Below are 15,784 nucleotides of genomic sequence, written 5' to 3'. Positions count from 1 at the left end.
TTCTCCAGCTCCTTTAGGTGTAGGGTTAGGTTGTGTACCTGAGACCTTTCTTGTTTCTTGAGAAAAGCTTGTACCGCTATATATTTTCCTCTAAGGACTGCCTTTGTTGTGTCCCACAGATTTTGAACCATTGTATTTTCATTATCATTTGTTTACATGATTTTTTTCAACTCTTCTTTAATTTCCTGGTTGACCCATTCATTCTTTAGAAGGATGCTGTTTAGCCTCCATGTATTTGGGTTCTTTCCAAATTTCCTCCTGTGGTTGAGTTCTAGCTTCAGAGCATTGTGCTCTGAAAATATGCAGGGAATGATCCCAATCTTTTGATACCGGTTGAGTCCTGATTTAGGACCGAAGATGTGATCTATTCTGGAGAATGTTCCATGTGCACTAGAGAAGAATGTGTATTCTGTTGCTTTGGGATGAAATGTTCTGAATATATCTGTGATGTCCATCTCATCCAGTGTATCATTTAAGGCCTTTATTTCCCTATTGATCTTTTGGTTGGATGATCTGTCCATTTCGGTGAAAGGAGTGTTAAAGTCCCCTACTATTATTGTATTATTGTGGATGTGTTTCTTTGATTTTGTTATTAATTGGTTTATATAGTTTGCTGCGCCCACGTTGGGGGCATAGATATTTAAAATGTGTTAGATCTTCTTGTTGGACAGACCCTTTGAGTATGATATAGTGTCCTTCATCATCTCTTATTATAGTCTTTGGCTTAAAATCTAATTGATCTGATATAAGGATTGCCACTCCTGCTTTCTTCTGATGTCCATTAGCATGGTAAATTCTTTTCCACCGCCTCACATTAAATCTGGAGGTGTCTTCGGGCTTAAAATGAGTATCTTGGAAGCAACATATAGATGGGTTTTGCTTTTTTATCCATTCTGATACCCTGTGTCTTTTTTTTTAAGATTTTATTTATTTATTTGACAGAGAGAGATTACAAGTAGGCAGAGAGGCAGGCAGAGAGAGAGAGGAGGAAGCAGGCTCCCTGCTGAGCAGAGAGCCCGATGCGGGACTCGATCCCAGGACCCTGAGATCATGACCTGAGCCGAAGGCAGCGGCTTAACCCACTGAGCCACCCAGGCGCCCAATACCCTGTGTCTTTTGATTGGGGGCATTTAGCCCATTAACATTCAGGGTAACTATTGAGAGATATGATTTTAGTGCCATTGTATTGCCTGTAAGGTGACTGTTACTGTATATTGTCTCTGTTCCTTTCTGATCTACCACTTGTAGGCTCTCTCTTTGCTTAGAGGACCCCTTTCAGTATTTCCTGTAGAGCTGGTTTGGTGTTTGCAAATTCTTTCAGTTATTGTTTGTCCTGGAAGCTTTTAATCTCTCCTTCTATTTTCAATGATAGCCTAGCTGGATATACTATTCTTCGCTGCATGTTTTTCTCATTTAGTGCTCTGAAAATATCATGCCTGCTCTTTCTGGCCTGCCAGGTCTCTGTGGATAAGTCAGCTGCCAATCTAATACTTTCACCATTGTATGTTACAGACTTCTTTTCCCGGGCTGCTTTCAGGATTTTCTCTTTGTCACTAAGGCTTGTAAATTTTACTATTAGGTGACGGGGTGTGGGCCTATTCTTATTGATTTTGAGGGGCATTCTCTGAACCTCCTGAATTTTGATGCTTGTTCCCTTTGCCATATTGGGGAAATTCTCCCCAATCATTCTCTCCAGTATACCTTCTGCTCCCCTCTCTCTTTCTTCTTCTTCTGGAATCCCAATTATTCTAATGTTGTTTCGTCTTATGGTGTCACTTATCTCTCGAATTCTCCCCTCATGGTCCAGTAGCTGTTTGCCCCTCTTTTGCTCAGCTTCTTTATTCTCTGTCATTTGGTCTTCTATATTGCTAATTCTTTCTTCTGCCTCATTTATCCTAGCAGTGAGAGCCTCCATTTTTGATTGAACCTCATTAATAGCTTTTCTGATTTCAACTTGGTTAGATTTTAGTTCTTTTATTTCTCCAGAAAGGGCTTTTATATCTCTGGAGAGGGTTTCTCTAATATTTTCTATGCCTTTTTCAAGCCCGGCTAGAACCTTGAGAATTGTCAATTTGAACTCTAGATCTGACATATTACCAATGTCTGTATTGATTAGGCCCCTAGACTCTTATTCTTTTTTTTGTTGTGTATTTTTCCGCCTTGTCATTTTGTCCAGCTAAGAGTATATGAAGGAGCAAGTAAAATACTAAAAGGGTGGCAACAATCCCAGGAAAATATGCTTTAACCAAATCAGAAGAGATCCCAAATCGTGAGGGGGGAATTTCTCCCCCCTCACAATGGGTGAGTGATCTCCTCTGATTGGGATTTCCCAATCTTTTCTGATTGGGATCTCTTCTGATTTGGGGATAAAAAGAGGTTCAAAAAGAAAGAAAGAAAAAAAAAGGAAAAAAGAATTAAAAAAAGAGATTGAATTAAAAATTCAATCAATAATAAAAAAAAGAATTAAAAAAGAGGTTGAAGAGATTGGGATCTCTTCTGATTTGGGGATAAAAAGAGGTTCAAAATTAAAGAAAGAAGAAAAAGAAAAAAAAAGTATTAAAAAAAAGAAACCGAATAATGAAAAGTATAAAAAAGAAAAAAAAAATATATATATATACATTAGATAAACTAGTTAAAAAACGTTAAAAAAGTAAAGGGTAAATGTTTAAAAAATTTAGCAGAAGAAGAGAACAAAAATGAAAAAGAAATAAATTAAATTAACTGCAAGACTACAAAATCACAGGGAGAAAGCCATGAGTTCCGTGGTTTGTTTTCTCCTCCTCTGGAATTCTGCTGCTCTCCTTGGTATTGAAACTGCACTCCTTGGTAGGTGAACTTGGTCTTGCCTGGATTTCTTGTTGATCTTCTGGGGGATGGCCCTGGTGTAGTGATTCTCAAGTGTCTTTGCCCCAGGCGGAATTGCACTGCCCTTACCAGGGGCTGGCCTGAGTGATCCGCTCTGCTTGGCTTTCAGGAGCTTTTGTTCCCTGAGCGCTTTCTGTAGAGTTCCAGAGGTCGGGAATACAAATGGCGGCCTCCTGGTCTCTGGCCCGGAGGAGCCGAGAGCCCGGGGCCCCGCTCCCCAGTGCGCCCTCAGCGAACAGCTCCCAGTAACTCGTGTCTGCCTATCCTCCGGCCGCGCTCTGAGCTCACCGAGCCTGTGACCGGTTCAAGGCAACACCGAGCTGTGAGCTTACTATCAGCTCTATCTCTGTATCCGGCTTTCCCGTTCCAATATCCGCAAGCTCTGCAACACTCAGACACCCCTGATCCTTCTGTGACCCTGCGAGACCTGAGACCACGCCGACCCCGCATGGGCTTTTGCCCCGGTTTAGCCTCTGGAGTGGTGTCCCTCAGCGGAACAGACTTTTAAAAGTCCTGATTTTGTGCTCCGTTGCTCCGCTGCTTGCCGGGAGCCGGCCCCTCCCCCCGGGGTCTATCTTCCCGTCGCTTTGGATTCACTTCTCCGTCAGTCCTACCTTTCAGAAAGTGGTTGTTTTTCTGTTTCTAGAATTGCTGTTCTTCTTCTCTTTTGATCTGCTGATGGATTTGCAGGTGTTTGCAATCTTTAGATAAGCTCTCTAGCTGATCTCCTGCTAGCTGAAGTAGTCTCAGCCTGCTACTTCTCCGCCATCTTGACTCCTCCCACCTTACCATGTGTTCTTTAATGGCAATAAGAAACACACAGTTCTGCCCCAGGCTGACCAGACAAATAGTGGGCTCACCTTGTGACCTTTGACCAGGAGACCAAAAAAATGAGCCGTCTGATAGGCCAAGTGGACACCCAACAGCAGGATCTCCATGTGCCCTTGGACCTGGAGACAAAGTCAGCTGTCTGATATGCCACATAGGCACCTGGTAAGCAGGTGCACCATGGGCTCTTGGATCTCAAAACCAACAACTCAGCTCTGAGCTCAAGCAATTAGAAATGTTGATAGCAGACTTATCATGGGCACTTGGCCCAGTAGACCAAAAAATCAGCTGTGTGCTAGGCCAAGTTTCATGATGAATGTGGGTTTACCATATGCCCTTGGAACGGGAGACCAATAATTGAGCTGTCCAATAGACCTATCAGGCACCTGGACAGCAATTTCACTGTGTTCCCAAGGACCTGAAGACTAATAATAAAGTTCTGCACTAGGCCAAGAAAGCAATTAGACAACAAGTTCAGCATGTTTCCTTGGAAACAGATTATTCCTTCTCCCCAAAGTGAAGAACACTCTAACACTCAGCTTTCCAGCTGGCATGAGATTATGCGACCTCCAAACCCACTCAGCATTGAACTTATTTGTCCAGTGCAGCCATGGATCTGGGAACCTCCAAACTATGAGCCCTCCATCCCAGGACAGCACAGGACTAAGATGCCAACTTGCTTCAAAAATCTATGGTAGTATGTTTTTCACCTTTGCAGAAAAGTGAGTATTCAAGTTTCTTCTTACTTTTGATCTCCTTCAGCCTGAGGTCCTTTTGGCCTGATATCTGTACAATATTCATTTGGGGGGAGTTGTCCCCCTAAGAAGAAAACTACACCATGCCCTAGAAGATGAAATAGGCCAGTGGTTTGAATACTTTTATTCAAATTTATGTAATTAAATGAAGAGGGACAATTGGAGGAAATTGTGGAGGAGACCTAGGCCATGAAAACTGTGGAGTCATTGGCTGAGTTCCTCCAGCTGAAGGAGAAGTGTTACATCTTCAAAGGAGAGGTGGAGGCCTTAAAGTAAGAAGCCAAGCAGTGCACTGAGAGGCAGGCAGAGCTCCATGAGTTGGAGAGTGTTTCATTCAAATGAAGGTCTTTGTGGACATTTATGCCTTACATGCAGTGCCCAAGTGTTAATGTTTGTTCAGCCACCCACTATGGCATAGAAAGGGAGATGGGAAATATGTGTTCATCTCCCCAATTAATGGTATGGTATGAATTTGAAAAATAGTCAAATAGAGCATGTAAAATTAGAAAAAAATAAAAATAAACAAAACTTATTATTTCTAAATAACTGCTTTGCAAAAGACAACCTCTGGGTGATTGTAAAGGGCAGCGTGTCTTAGAGTTACTACTATCCCTTACTATCTATCACATTCTCCAGAGGTTCGGGTCTCCATGGCTCTAAGAATATGTTAGTTAACATGCAAACTTGACATTGAGCATAACCTGCCTGTCCTCATCAACTTGTTCATACATACTAATGTTTAGGAGCATTTTGATTGTAAGGAATAGGCAATCTGTGTGTCTGTTCACAGGTATTTCTATATAAAGCTTTGACAGAGACCAATTTTTCAGATTTTTGCTAAATTTGAGGTTGGCCCCTGATGTTATGACTTCAGACTGTGGCCATAAGTACAACTGTTGATCCAGGACAGATTTTTCTTTGGCGCAATCTTTGGAAGAAAAAGTGTAACAAGACCATGCAAGAAGGGTAGAGTGATTCCAGAGGCAGGGTATGATTACCTGTGTCTGGCTGAGTAGGTTTGGGGTCAGAGCAGGAGGCAGAATGGTATGAGTGGCCAGGCTGTGGGCTCCATTCTTACCAAAGAAGGACTGCAGGACTTGGGGAGAAATGTGGAATTAACAACGGGTGCTTTAGGTGCATGGGTGTCTGCACCGAGTAAGGCTCAGTGGGAGAGAGGTGGGAAGAGTGCACCTTGGAGACTGTAGTGTCTGCTTGGGTATCAAAAATGGGGCCACTTCCAGGACTCAATACTGACCTTCTGATAAATTGGACACTGGGGTCAGAATGGAGTTGGAAGGTGAGATTCCTGGATTGCCCCTCCTGAGCTATGGTCCATCTTAGCTGCAGGGGTGTGGAGTGGGAATGTAGGTGTGGTGCAAATGCCAGTGATCTGGTGTCTACATTTGATACCAACTGAGACTGTAGGGGAAGTGCCTAGAGCTGTGACTCCTGGACTGAGGTCAGTAATGACAGTGTGCTCATAGCACAAGGGCATACACATAAGGGAACCATGAGGAAGTTTTTTCTGGGGGTTGAAATGAACTTTAAGGGACCTGAAAAGTGGGAGACATGCAACCATGAGATGGATGATGTCTGAGCTTATTTGAGGGTGATGCTTCCCATTGCAAATGTGAAGGCTAGTAGAGTCCAGGTCACCTAAGTGTAAGGGAGACATGGGTTGCTTATGTGTTCCTATCACTCAGGAACTCCTGTGATTAGCTGCTCAGACCATGCTCACTCTACCAATGGTTCCACAAACATCAAGGCCCTGCATTGACTGGCAACCCAGAGTTGCTCATCCCTTCTTTCCCCATTCCTTCATACCGAAAATGGGGGCAAATTCTGTAGGAGGTGATTGTGTGATCAGGAGACAGGAGAAGAAAGGTTAGTGGAGGGGATCTACAAGGGCAGCGACAGATGCAGTCTAGGGGCAGAAGGGAAGTAGTGACAGTAGACAAAGGTCCCAGTCGCAGGCTTTTCTCCCCAAAGCAAAAAATCAGATTTGGGAAGGTAGTGTGTGAGATGACTCCCCCATATCCAGCCTTTGCTGCCCCTTCAGGCTATAGGTCATCACAGGACAGCAACTGCCAATTCACAGACCAGTTACAGACCCATCCTGCCTCCTTCACTGTTGCTTGACACTCACAACATACAGTTCTTTAGGAGATATTTGGAACTCCCATAACCTGGGGTGGGATTGATTTACTTAGGGGTGGGATGACAGGTAGAGCACTACTACAGATAAGAAGGGAGGTGGAGAAGTAGATTTATAGATTCGCAGAAGCCACAGGTATTTCAGAAGAGTTCTCAAAAAGTTAAAAATAGAGCGACCCTATGACACAGCAATTCCACTACTGGGTATTTACCCTAAAGATGTAGATGTATTGAAAAGAAGGGTCGTAACTACCCCAGTGTTCATAGAAGTAATGGCCACAATAGCCAAACTGTGGAAAGGGTCAGGGTCCTCTTCAACAGATGAATGGATAAAGAAGATATGGTCCATATATACGAAGGCATATTACTGAACCATCTGAAAGTAGGAATACCCCACTCCCCCCTCCTTGGTATATTTATTTTTTTTTTCTTTTCAGCGTAACAGTATTCATTGTTTTTGTTCCACACCCAGTGGTACATGCAAACCATGCCTTCTCTAATACCACCCCCTGGTTCCCCCAACCTCCCAACCCCCGCCCCTTCAAAACCCTCAGACATTTTTTCAGAGTCCAGAGACTCTCATGGTTCACTTCTCCTTCCAATTTCCCTCAACTCTCTTCTCCTCCCCATCTCCTCATGTCCTCCGTGTTATTTATCATACTCCAGAAATAAGTGAAACCATATAATAATTGACTCTCTGCTTGACTTATTTCATTCAGCATAATCTCTTCCAGTCCTGTCCATGTTGCTACAAAAGTTGGGTATTCATCCTTTCTGATGGAGACATAATACTCCATATATGGACCTCATCTTCCTTATCCATTCGTCTGTTTAAGGGCATCTAGGTTATTCCCACAGTTTGGCGACCATGGCCATTGCTGCTATAAACATTGGGGTACAGATGGACCTTCTGTTAACTACATCTGTGTATTTGGGGTAAATACCTAACAGGGCTATTCCAGAGTCATTGGGAAGCTCTATTTTTAATTTCTTGAGGAATCTCCACACTGTTTTCCAAAGTGGCTGCACCAACTTGCATTCCCACCAACAGTGTAAGAGGGTCCCCTTTCTCCACATCCTCTCCAACACACGTTGTTTCCTATCCTGCTAAACATCGCCATTTTAAGTGGTGTAAGGTGATATCTCAATGTGGTTTTAATTTGAATCTCCCTGAAGGTTAGTGATGATGAACATTTTTTCATATGTCTGATAGCCATTTGTATGTTTTCATTGGAGGAGTGTCTGTTCACATCTTCTGCCCATTTTTTTATATGATTGCCTGTTTTGTGTCTGTTGAGTTTGAGGAGTTCCTTATAGATCCTGGATATCAACTTTTTGTATGTACTGTCATTTGCAAATATCTTCTCCCATTCCATGGCTTGCCTCTTTGATTTGTTAACTGTTTACTTTGTTGAGCAGAAGTTTTTGATCTTGAGTAAGTCCCAAAAGTTCATTTTCACTTTTTTTTCCTTTGCCTTTGGAGATATATCTTGAAAGAAGTTGCTGTGGCTGATATCAAAGAGGTTACTGCCTATGTTCTCCTCTAGGACTCTGATGGATTCCTATTTCATGTTGAGGTTTTTTATCCATTTTGAGTTTATCTTTGTGTACAGTGTAAGAGAATGGTCGAGTTTCATTCTTCTACATATAGCTGCCCAGTTTTCCCAACACCATTTATTGAAGAGACTGATTTTTCCCCCCTGTATATGTTCTCTTGCTTTGTCAAAGATTATTTGACCATAGAGTTTAGGGTCCATATCTGGGCTCTCTACTCTGTTCCACTGGTCTATGTGTCTGCTTTTATGCAAGTACCATGCAGTCTTGGTGATCACAGCTTTGTAGTAAAGCTTGAAATCAGGTAACGTGATGCCCCAGTTTTATTTTTGTTTTTCAACATTTCCTTAGTGATTCGTGGTCTCATCTGATTCAATACAAATTTTTGGATTATTTGCTGCAGCTCTTTGAAGAATACTGGTGGAATTTTGATCGGAATGGCATTAAAAGTATAGATTGCTCTAGGCAGTATAGACATTTTAACAATGTTTATTCTTGTGATCCAAGAGCATGAAATGGTCTTCCATCTTTTGGTGTCTTCTTCAATTTCTTTCATGAGTGTTCTTTAGTTCTTCGAATACAGATCCTTCACCTCTTTGGTTAGGTTTATTCCCAGGTATCTTATGGTTCTTGGTGCTAGAGTAAATGGAATCGATTCTCTAATTTCCCTTTCTGTATTTTCATGGTTAGTGTATAAGAAAGCCACTGATTTCTGTACATTGACTTGGTATCCTGCCACGTTGTTGGATTGTTGTATGAGTTCTAGTAGTTTGGGAGTGGAGTCTTTTGGGTTTTCCATATAACGAATCATGTCATCTGCGAAGAGAGAGAGTTTGACTTCTTCATTGCCAATTTAGATGCCTTTAATTTATCTTTGTTTTCTGATTGCTGTTGCTAGGAATTCTAATACTATGTTGAACAAGAATGTTGAGAGTGGGCATCCTTGTGATGTTTCTGATTTCAACGGGATGGCTGCAAGCATTTCCCATTGAGGATGATATTTGCTGTGGGTATTTCATAGATAGATTTGATGAAATTCAGGGATATTCCTTCTATCCCTATACTTTGAAGCGTTTTAATTAGGAACAGATGCTGGATTTTGTCAAATGATTTTTCTGCATCAATTGAGAGGACCATGTGGTTCTTCTCTCTTCTCTTTTTAATTTTGTTCTATCACATTGATTGATTTGTGAATGTTGAACCATCCTTGTAGCCCAGGGATGAATCCCACCTGGTCATGGTGAATAAAATTTTTAATGTGTTGTTGGATCCTGTTTGCTAGGATATTGTTGAGAATCTTAGCATCCATATTCATCAGTGATATTGGTCTGAAATTCTCCTTTTTGGTAGGGTCTTTGCCTGGTTTGGGAATTAAGGTAATGCTGTCTTCAAAGAAAGACTCTGGAACTTTTCCTTCTGCTTCAATTTTTTGAAACAGCTTCGGGAGAAGAGGTATTATTTCTTCTCTGAAAGTTGGTACAATTCCCCAGGGAATATGTCAGGTCCTGGGCTTTGTTTTTTGGGAGGTTTTTGATCACTGCTTCAATCTTGTTAATAGAAATTGGTCTATTCAGGTTGTAAGTTTCTTCCTGGTTCAATTTTGGGAGTTTATAGTTTTCCAGGAATGCATCCATTTCTTCAAAGTTGTTTAACGTATTGGCATATAACTGTTGGTAATAACTTCTGATGATTGTATCTACTCCCTTGGTGTTCGTTGTGATCTCTCCCTCTTCGTTCAAAATATTATTAATTTGAAATTTCTCTCATTTCTTTTGGATTTGTTTTGCCAATTTTTTATTGATCTTATTGATTCTTTCAAACAGCTAGCTTCTGGATTCAGTGATATGTTCTACTGTATCTCTAGTTTCTACGTCATTCATCTTCGCTCTAATTTTGATTATTTCCCTTCTTATGTGTGGAGTTGGTTTGATTTTTTTTTTTTTTTGATTCTCCAGTCTTTAAGGTATAGAGGGAGCTGGTGTATTCTGGATTTTTTCACTTTTTTGAGGGAGTTTTGGATGACTATATATTTCCCCCTTTGGACCACCTTTGCTGTATCCCATAGCTTTTGGAGCAAAGTGTCTTCTTTCTCATTAGCTTCCATGAATTGTTTCAGTTCTTCTTTGATTTCTTGGTTGATCCCAGCATTCTTAAGCAAGGTGGTCTTTAGCTTTCATGCTTTTGAGTTCCTTCTGAACTTTTCCTTGTGATTGAGCTCCAGTTTCAAAGCATTGTGATCTGAGAATATGCAGGGAATAATCTCCGTGTTTTGGTATCAGTTGAGTCCTGATTTGTTGCCCAGTATGTGGTTTAATCTTGAGAAGGTTCCATATGCACTTGAGAAGAATGAGTATTCTGTTGTTTTAGGGTGGAATGTTCTGTATATATCTACAAGGTCCACCTGGTCCAATGTTTCATTCAATCCTCTGCTTTCTTTATTGATTTTCAGCTTCGATGATCTGTCTATTTCTGAGAGAGATGCGTTAAGTTCTCCTACTATTAATGTATTCATATCAATATGACTCTTTATCTTGATTCTTTATCTTAACAGTTTTCTTATGTAATTGACTTCTCCCATATTGGTGGCATAGATATTTACAATTGTTCAGATCATCTTGGTAGATAGTCCTTTTAAGAATTATCTAGTGTCCTTCTGTATCTCTGACTACAGTCTTTAGTTTAAAATCTAATTTATCTGATATGATAATTGCTACTCTGGCTTTCTTTTGAGGCCCATTGGCATGAAAGATGCTTCTCCATCCCTTCACTTTCAGTCTGGGTATATATTTACGTTCAAATTGGGTCTCTTGTAGACAGCATATGGATGGGTCCTGTCTTTTTATCCAATCTGCAACCCTGTGTTATTTTATGGGCACATTTAGGCCATTCACATTGAAAGTGATTATTGATAGATACATTTTATTGACATCGGGTTACCTTTGAAGTCTTTCTTTCTGTTGATTGTCTCTATATTTCTGTTCAATGCCATTCTTAGGATTTTTCCTCTATTATAGAACCCCCTTAATATTTCATGTTGGTATATAGTTGCTGATAATGTGTCCTAACAATTCCCTGTTTCTTTTGCATTGGTCAGGATCTTTCATGAAGAACTTGCTCCATTATATGTTCTAGACTTCTTTCTTTCTCCTCCCCTTCATGGATTCCAATAATTCTGACTTTGGAAAGTTTCATAGCATCGTTTATTTCCCTGATTCTGTTTTCATGGCTTCTAAGCTGTTTGTTCCAGGCTTCCTCCTGATCCTTTCTCTCTATTTGTCCTCCAGATCACTAATTCTATCTTATGTCTCAGTTACTCTAGCATTGAGAGAAGTTATATTAGATTGGAATTCATTGAGAGCATTGTGAAGCTCATCCCTGGTAGCTTTCAGTTCTTCCATAGTGTTGAAAACATGATCTCTGGTCGTTTTCAGTTCGGCCCTAATCTATTCCATTTGGTCACCCATGGCTTTCTCCAAACTAGCTATTGCTTGGATAATTGTTAGCCTGAATTCTTTTTCTGACATACTGTCTATGTTGATAGCCATTAGCTCTCTTGAAGAAAGTCCATCCTCGGTATTTTTCTTCTGTTGGGCATTCCCCCTCCTAGTCATTTTGGTGAGAGATGGCTGAACGGGTGTAGCTGTGTGTATCGACTGTGGTGCAGTCAAGGTGCACCCTGGAATGCTTCTGAGCAATCAGGATTCCCCACCCAAATGAGTGGAAAAAGAAAAGGAAAAGAAAAAAAAAGAGAGAGGGAGAGAGACAGGAAAGAAAGGTGAGATAAAAGAGAAGGTATAGCCCAAATGGCCCCAAGGTAAGATTTATGAAGTATACAAACAGACACAGACAAACAAAACGAGTAATAAAAGTATATGACAAGAGAAAAATATATATATATATGCAAATAAAGGAAGAACCTAGTCAAAAAGAACCCTGAGTGTAAGGTTTATATACTATCAGGACAAACACAAAAACACAGAAATACTGGTGGAAGAAAAAGATGGGAGAGCGGGTGTAAATTCTCAGTGTGGGTGAGGAAGGTTGTTTTGATTCTTCCTGGATGTATCTTGATATCTTTGTTAAAGGACTCAATTTTCCTAAGATAAGGGGGTATTAGGAATTGGTTAACCTATAGGGGTGGCATTGATTGGGGAAAGAGGATCACCTTGAAGTTTAACTCTATATGAATATTAGAAAATAAAAATTAAAAAAAGAATAAACTAAACTAAACTAAAATTAAAAAAAGAAAGAAATTTTAAAAATAGAAATGCAAAAGGAAAACACAGGTGTATGTATCAAAAAGTTCAGGTTAGAAAGTTATTATGGAATTTGATGTACTGGACATCTCACTGTGACAGTAAATAGGTTAAAAATTATCTATATAATAATAAAAAATTAACTATATATAAAAAAGAGCCAGAATAGTGGGATCGAATTAATAATAAAAATTGACCTATGAAGTAGTGGTGGTTGTTCTCTTGTTGTCTTTTTTTTTTTCTTTTCCCTGTTGGTTTTCTGGGGGAGGGGCCTGCCACATGTGTTTTCAGTCCCTGAAGTTCTCTCAGCTAAGTCCTCCTGCCCCCCCAAGGGGGTGGGCTCTGAGGAAACTGTTTTTTTCAGGCTTTTGTTCTCTGCAGATTTTTATATTTGTTCACTTTTGTTTTTCTCTCTCGCCTTGACCACTTTTGATGGTTTTTTAGGTATAGAGGAAAGCAAACTGCACCCTGACCTCCCTCTCAGATAGAAGCCTCAGTGCTGCTGCAGAGCCCATATAAATCCCCCCTTGGCCGCTTGCAGAGGAGGTTCCCAGTCGCGGTCCCTGGGGACTCGGGATTTTTTGCTTGTACCCAAAACCATGGCAGCGGCGGCTCTCTGGGCAGCTCCAGACTTCCAGAGAAGTTCCAAGCAGTGATCACACACTGAGATTTTCCCGCTGGCCTGGGCTTGGATCCCAGTTCCTTGTCTTTCCGGTCTGAGAGTACCTGGAAGGCCTTTGTGTGCACCTCTCTCAGGGGAGGGCGCCGGGCAGGACTGGGACTCTGATGGCATGGCAGGGCATTTGCGTGGGGACTGCAAAAAGGCTGTGCTACTGTTGGCTGGTGAGGCTCCCAGCCTCTCATGGGAGCCGGGCACCACGCACTCTCAGGCGGGTTGGTGGTTCAGGGACCGAGACCTGGTTTCTCTGTCACACTCTCTCTGGCTCTGTGCCAGCGGTGGCTGTCCTGGGCCTGGGGAGTTAAGCCCCGACCCTAACACCCCGATTCCCACAATTTCGCCCCCGGTGATCCTTTGCTCTTTTTCAGCACTTTCTACCAGACTCGAGAGTTAATGCTGGTCCCCAGATGCAAGGCACTCTTGTTTTGGGATATTACTTTCCAACGGGTCGCCTCTGGTGGCTCCCTCCCCCTTTTGTTTATCTTCCGGTATCAGTCTGACTTTCCCACTCTGTTTTACCTGCCCACTGGCGTCTTCTGCTCTAGTAGAGATTCAGACTTGTATAACTCTGATCTCGGGCTGATTTCCTGGGTGATTGGAGATCTTTGGAAGGGAATCAGCTCACTTCAGGGTGCAGGTTGCACGGGCGCCTCCTCCTACTTCCCCGCCATTTTGTCTCCTCTTCTGCTGTTACGTTTTTATGGAGTTATCTAAAAAGTCAAGGGCAGGGATGAAAGAAAAGTATACACATTGGTTTGAAAACTATTCAAAGAAGTCTATTCAGAAAAATGACTTCATTCATAGGATAGGGGAAGGACCAATGTCATCTCTCCTAACCAGTATGTTTCTTACTTTGCTATATAATAAACAGTATATGTCTTATGGCATTTTTATTTTTATTTATCATTTAAGGTTGAAATATTTCTCCAAATTCTTAAGATAAATTTAATTGGAATTAATAAATCCTATTTTAATAAACTATTAGAATTAACAGTTGATACTTCTTCAAGCATTTAAATAAAAGAAATCCAAAGAAAATCTTATTTGTCAAGGTTGATTTAAAGATAAATATATTATATATTTTATGCTTTCACATAGATATATATTTAATTGTTAAAAGGTAAATAAATTACTTGTGTGTAAAAAAACATAAACATCTTTTGTAACTTCAAACAAAACATGATAGAATTCTTAAAAGAATTGGTGTTGTACCTTCTAATCTCTTGTGAACTTGTAGTAAATGTGGTGGAATTGATATTTTAATCAATGAATGATATCTACAAGCATCAATGTATTCTTTACTCAATTTAAGGTAAATTAAGCTAAGGTCTACACTAATTGATAATATATTCATGTGAATGTGATCACTTAATAATTCTTTCTGGCAAAATATATAGTAAATAAGTGAAAACAAATGAACTTGTAAATATGCAAATTTGTCTGAACTAAGACAATTTCAGAAAAATAATTGAATTTGAAACACACATATTATCACTGACTGATACAGCTAAGAGGAGGTAAATGAAAAGTTCCTATAAGTTAAATTAACTCCTAAGAAAATGATATTTTTTAAAATGTGGGACTTTGTTTTTTCGTTTTTGTTTTCCCCTTTCATTCTTAATCAAGACATGTAGTGTTGTAAATCTGCCTCACAAATTCATCCTAAGAAAGTTTCTTTAATAAATAAATAAATAATATAAAAAAGACTAAGCCTCCCCCAGGCATTTCTAGTGGTGCATTACTCTTTTTTTAATTTTTATTTATTTTTATATTTCTTTTCAGTGTTCCAGAATTCATTGTTTATGCACCACAACAAGTGCTCCATGCAGCACATGCCCTCCACCAGGATCACCCAACCTCACCCTGCCCTCCCCTCCAAAACCTTCAGATTGTTTTTCAGAGTCCACAGTATCTCATGGCTCATCTCATCCTCCGATTTCCCCCATCTCCCTTCTCCTTTCCATCTCCCCATGTCCTCCGTGTTATTTCTCATACTCTGCAAATAAGCAAAACTGTAAGCTAATCGACTCTCTCAGCTTGACTTATTTCATTCAGCATCATCTCTTCTAGTCCCATCGATGTTGATACAAAAGTTGGGAATTCATCCTTTCTGATGGAGGTGTAATACTCCATAGTGTATATGGACCACATCTTCCTTATCCATTTGTCAGCTGAAGGGCATTTTGGTTCTTTCCACTGTTTGGCGACCATGGCTATTGCTGCCATGAACATTGGGGTACAGATGGCCCTTTTGTTCACTACATCTCTATCTAAATACCCAGTAGTGCAATTTCAGGGTCATAGGGAAGCTCTATTTTTAATTTCTTAAGGATCTCCACACTTTTTTCCGAAGCAGCTGCAGTGACTTGCATTCCCACCTACAGTGTAAGAGGGTTCCCCTTTCTTCACGTCCTCTCCAACACATGTTGTTTACTGCCTTTTTAATTTGGGCCAATCTAATTGGTGTAAGGTGAAAACTAAATGTGGTTTTGATTTGAATCTCCCTGATGGCTAGTGTTAATGAACATTTTTTCATGTGTCTGTTAGCCATTCATACATCTTCATTGAAGAAGTGTCTGTTCATGTCTTCTGACCATTTTTTGACATGATTATCTCTTTTGTGTGTGTTCAGTTTGAGGAGTTCCTTATAGATCCTGGATATAAGCCCTTTGTCTATATTGTCAGATGTGAAT

Source organism: Neovison vison, chromosome 3 (assembly GCF_020171115.1).
Source record: "Neovison vison isolate M4711 chromosome 3, ASM_NN_V1, whole genome shotgun sequence".
In the NCBI taxonomy this organism is placed as follows: Eukaryota; Metazoa; Chordata; class Mammalia; order Carnivora; family Mustelidae; genus Neogale; species Neogale vison.
Note: the sequence above shows the minus strand (reverse complement) of the source record.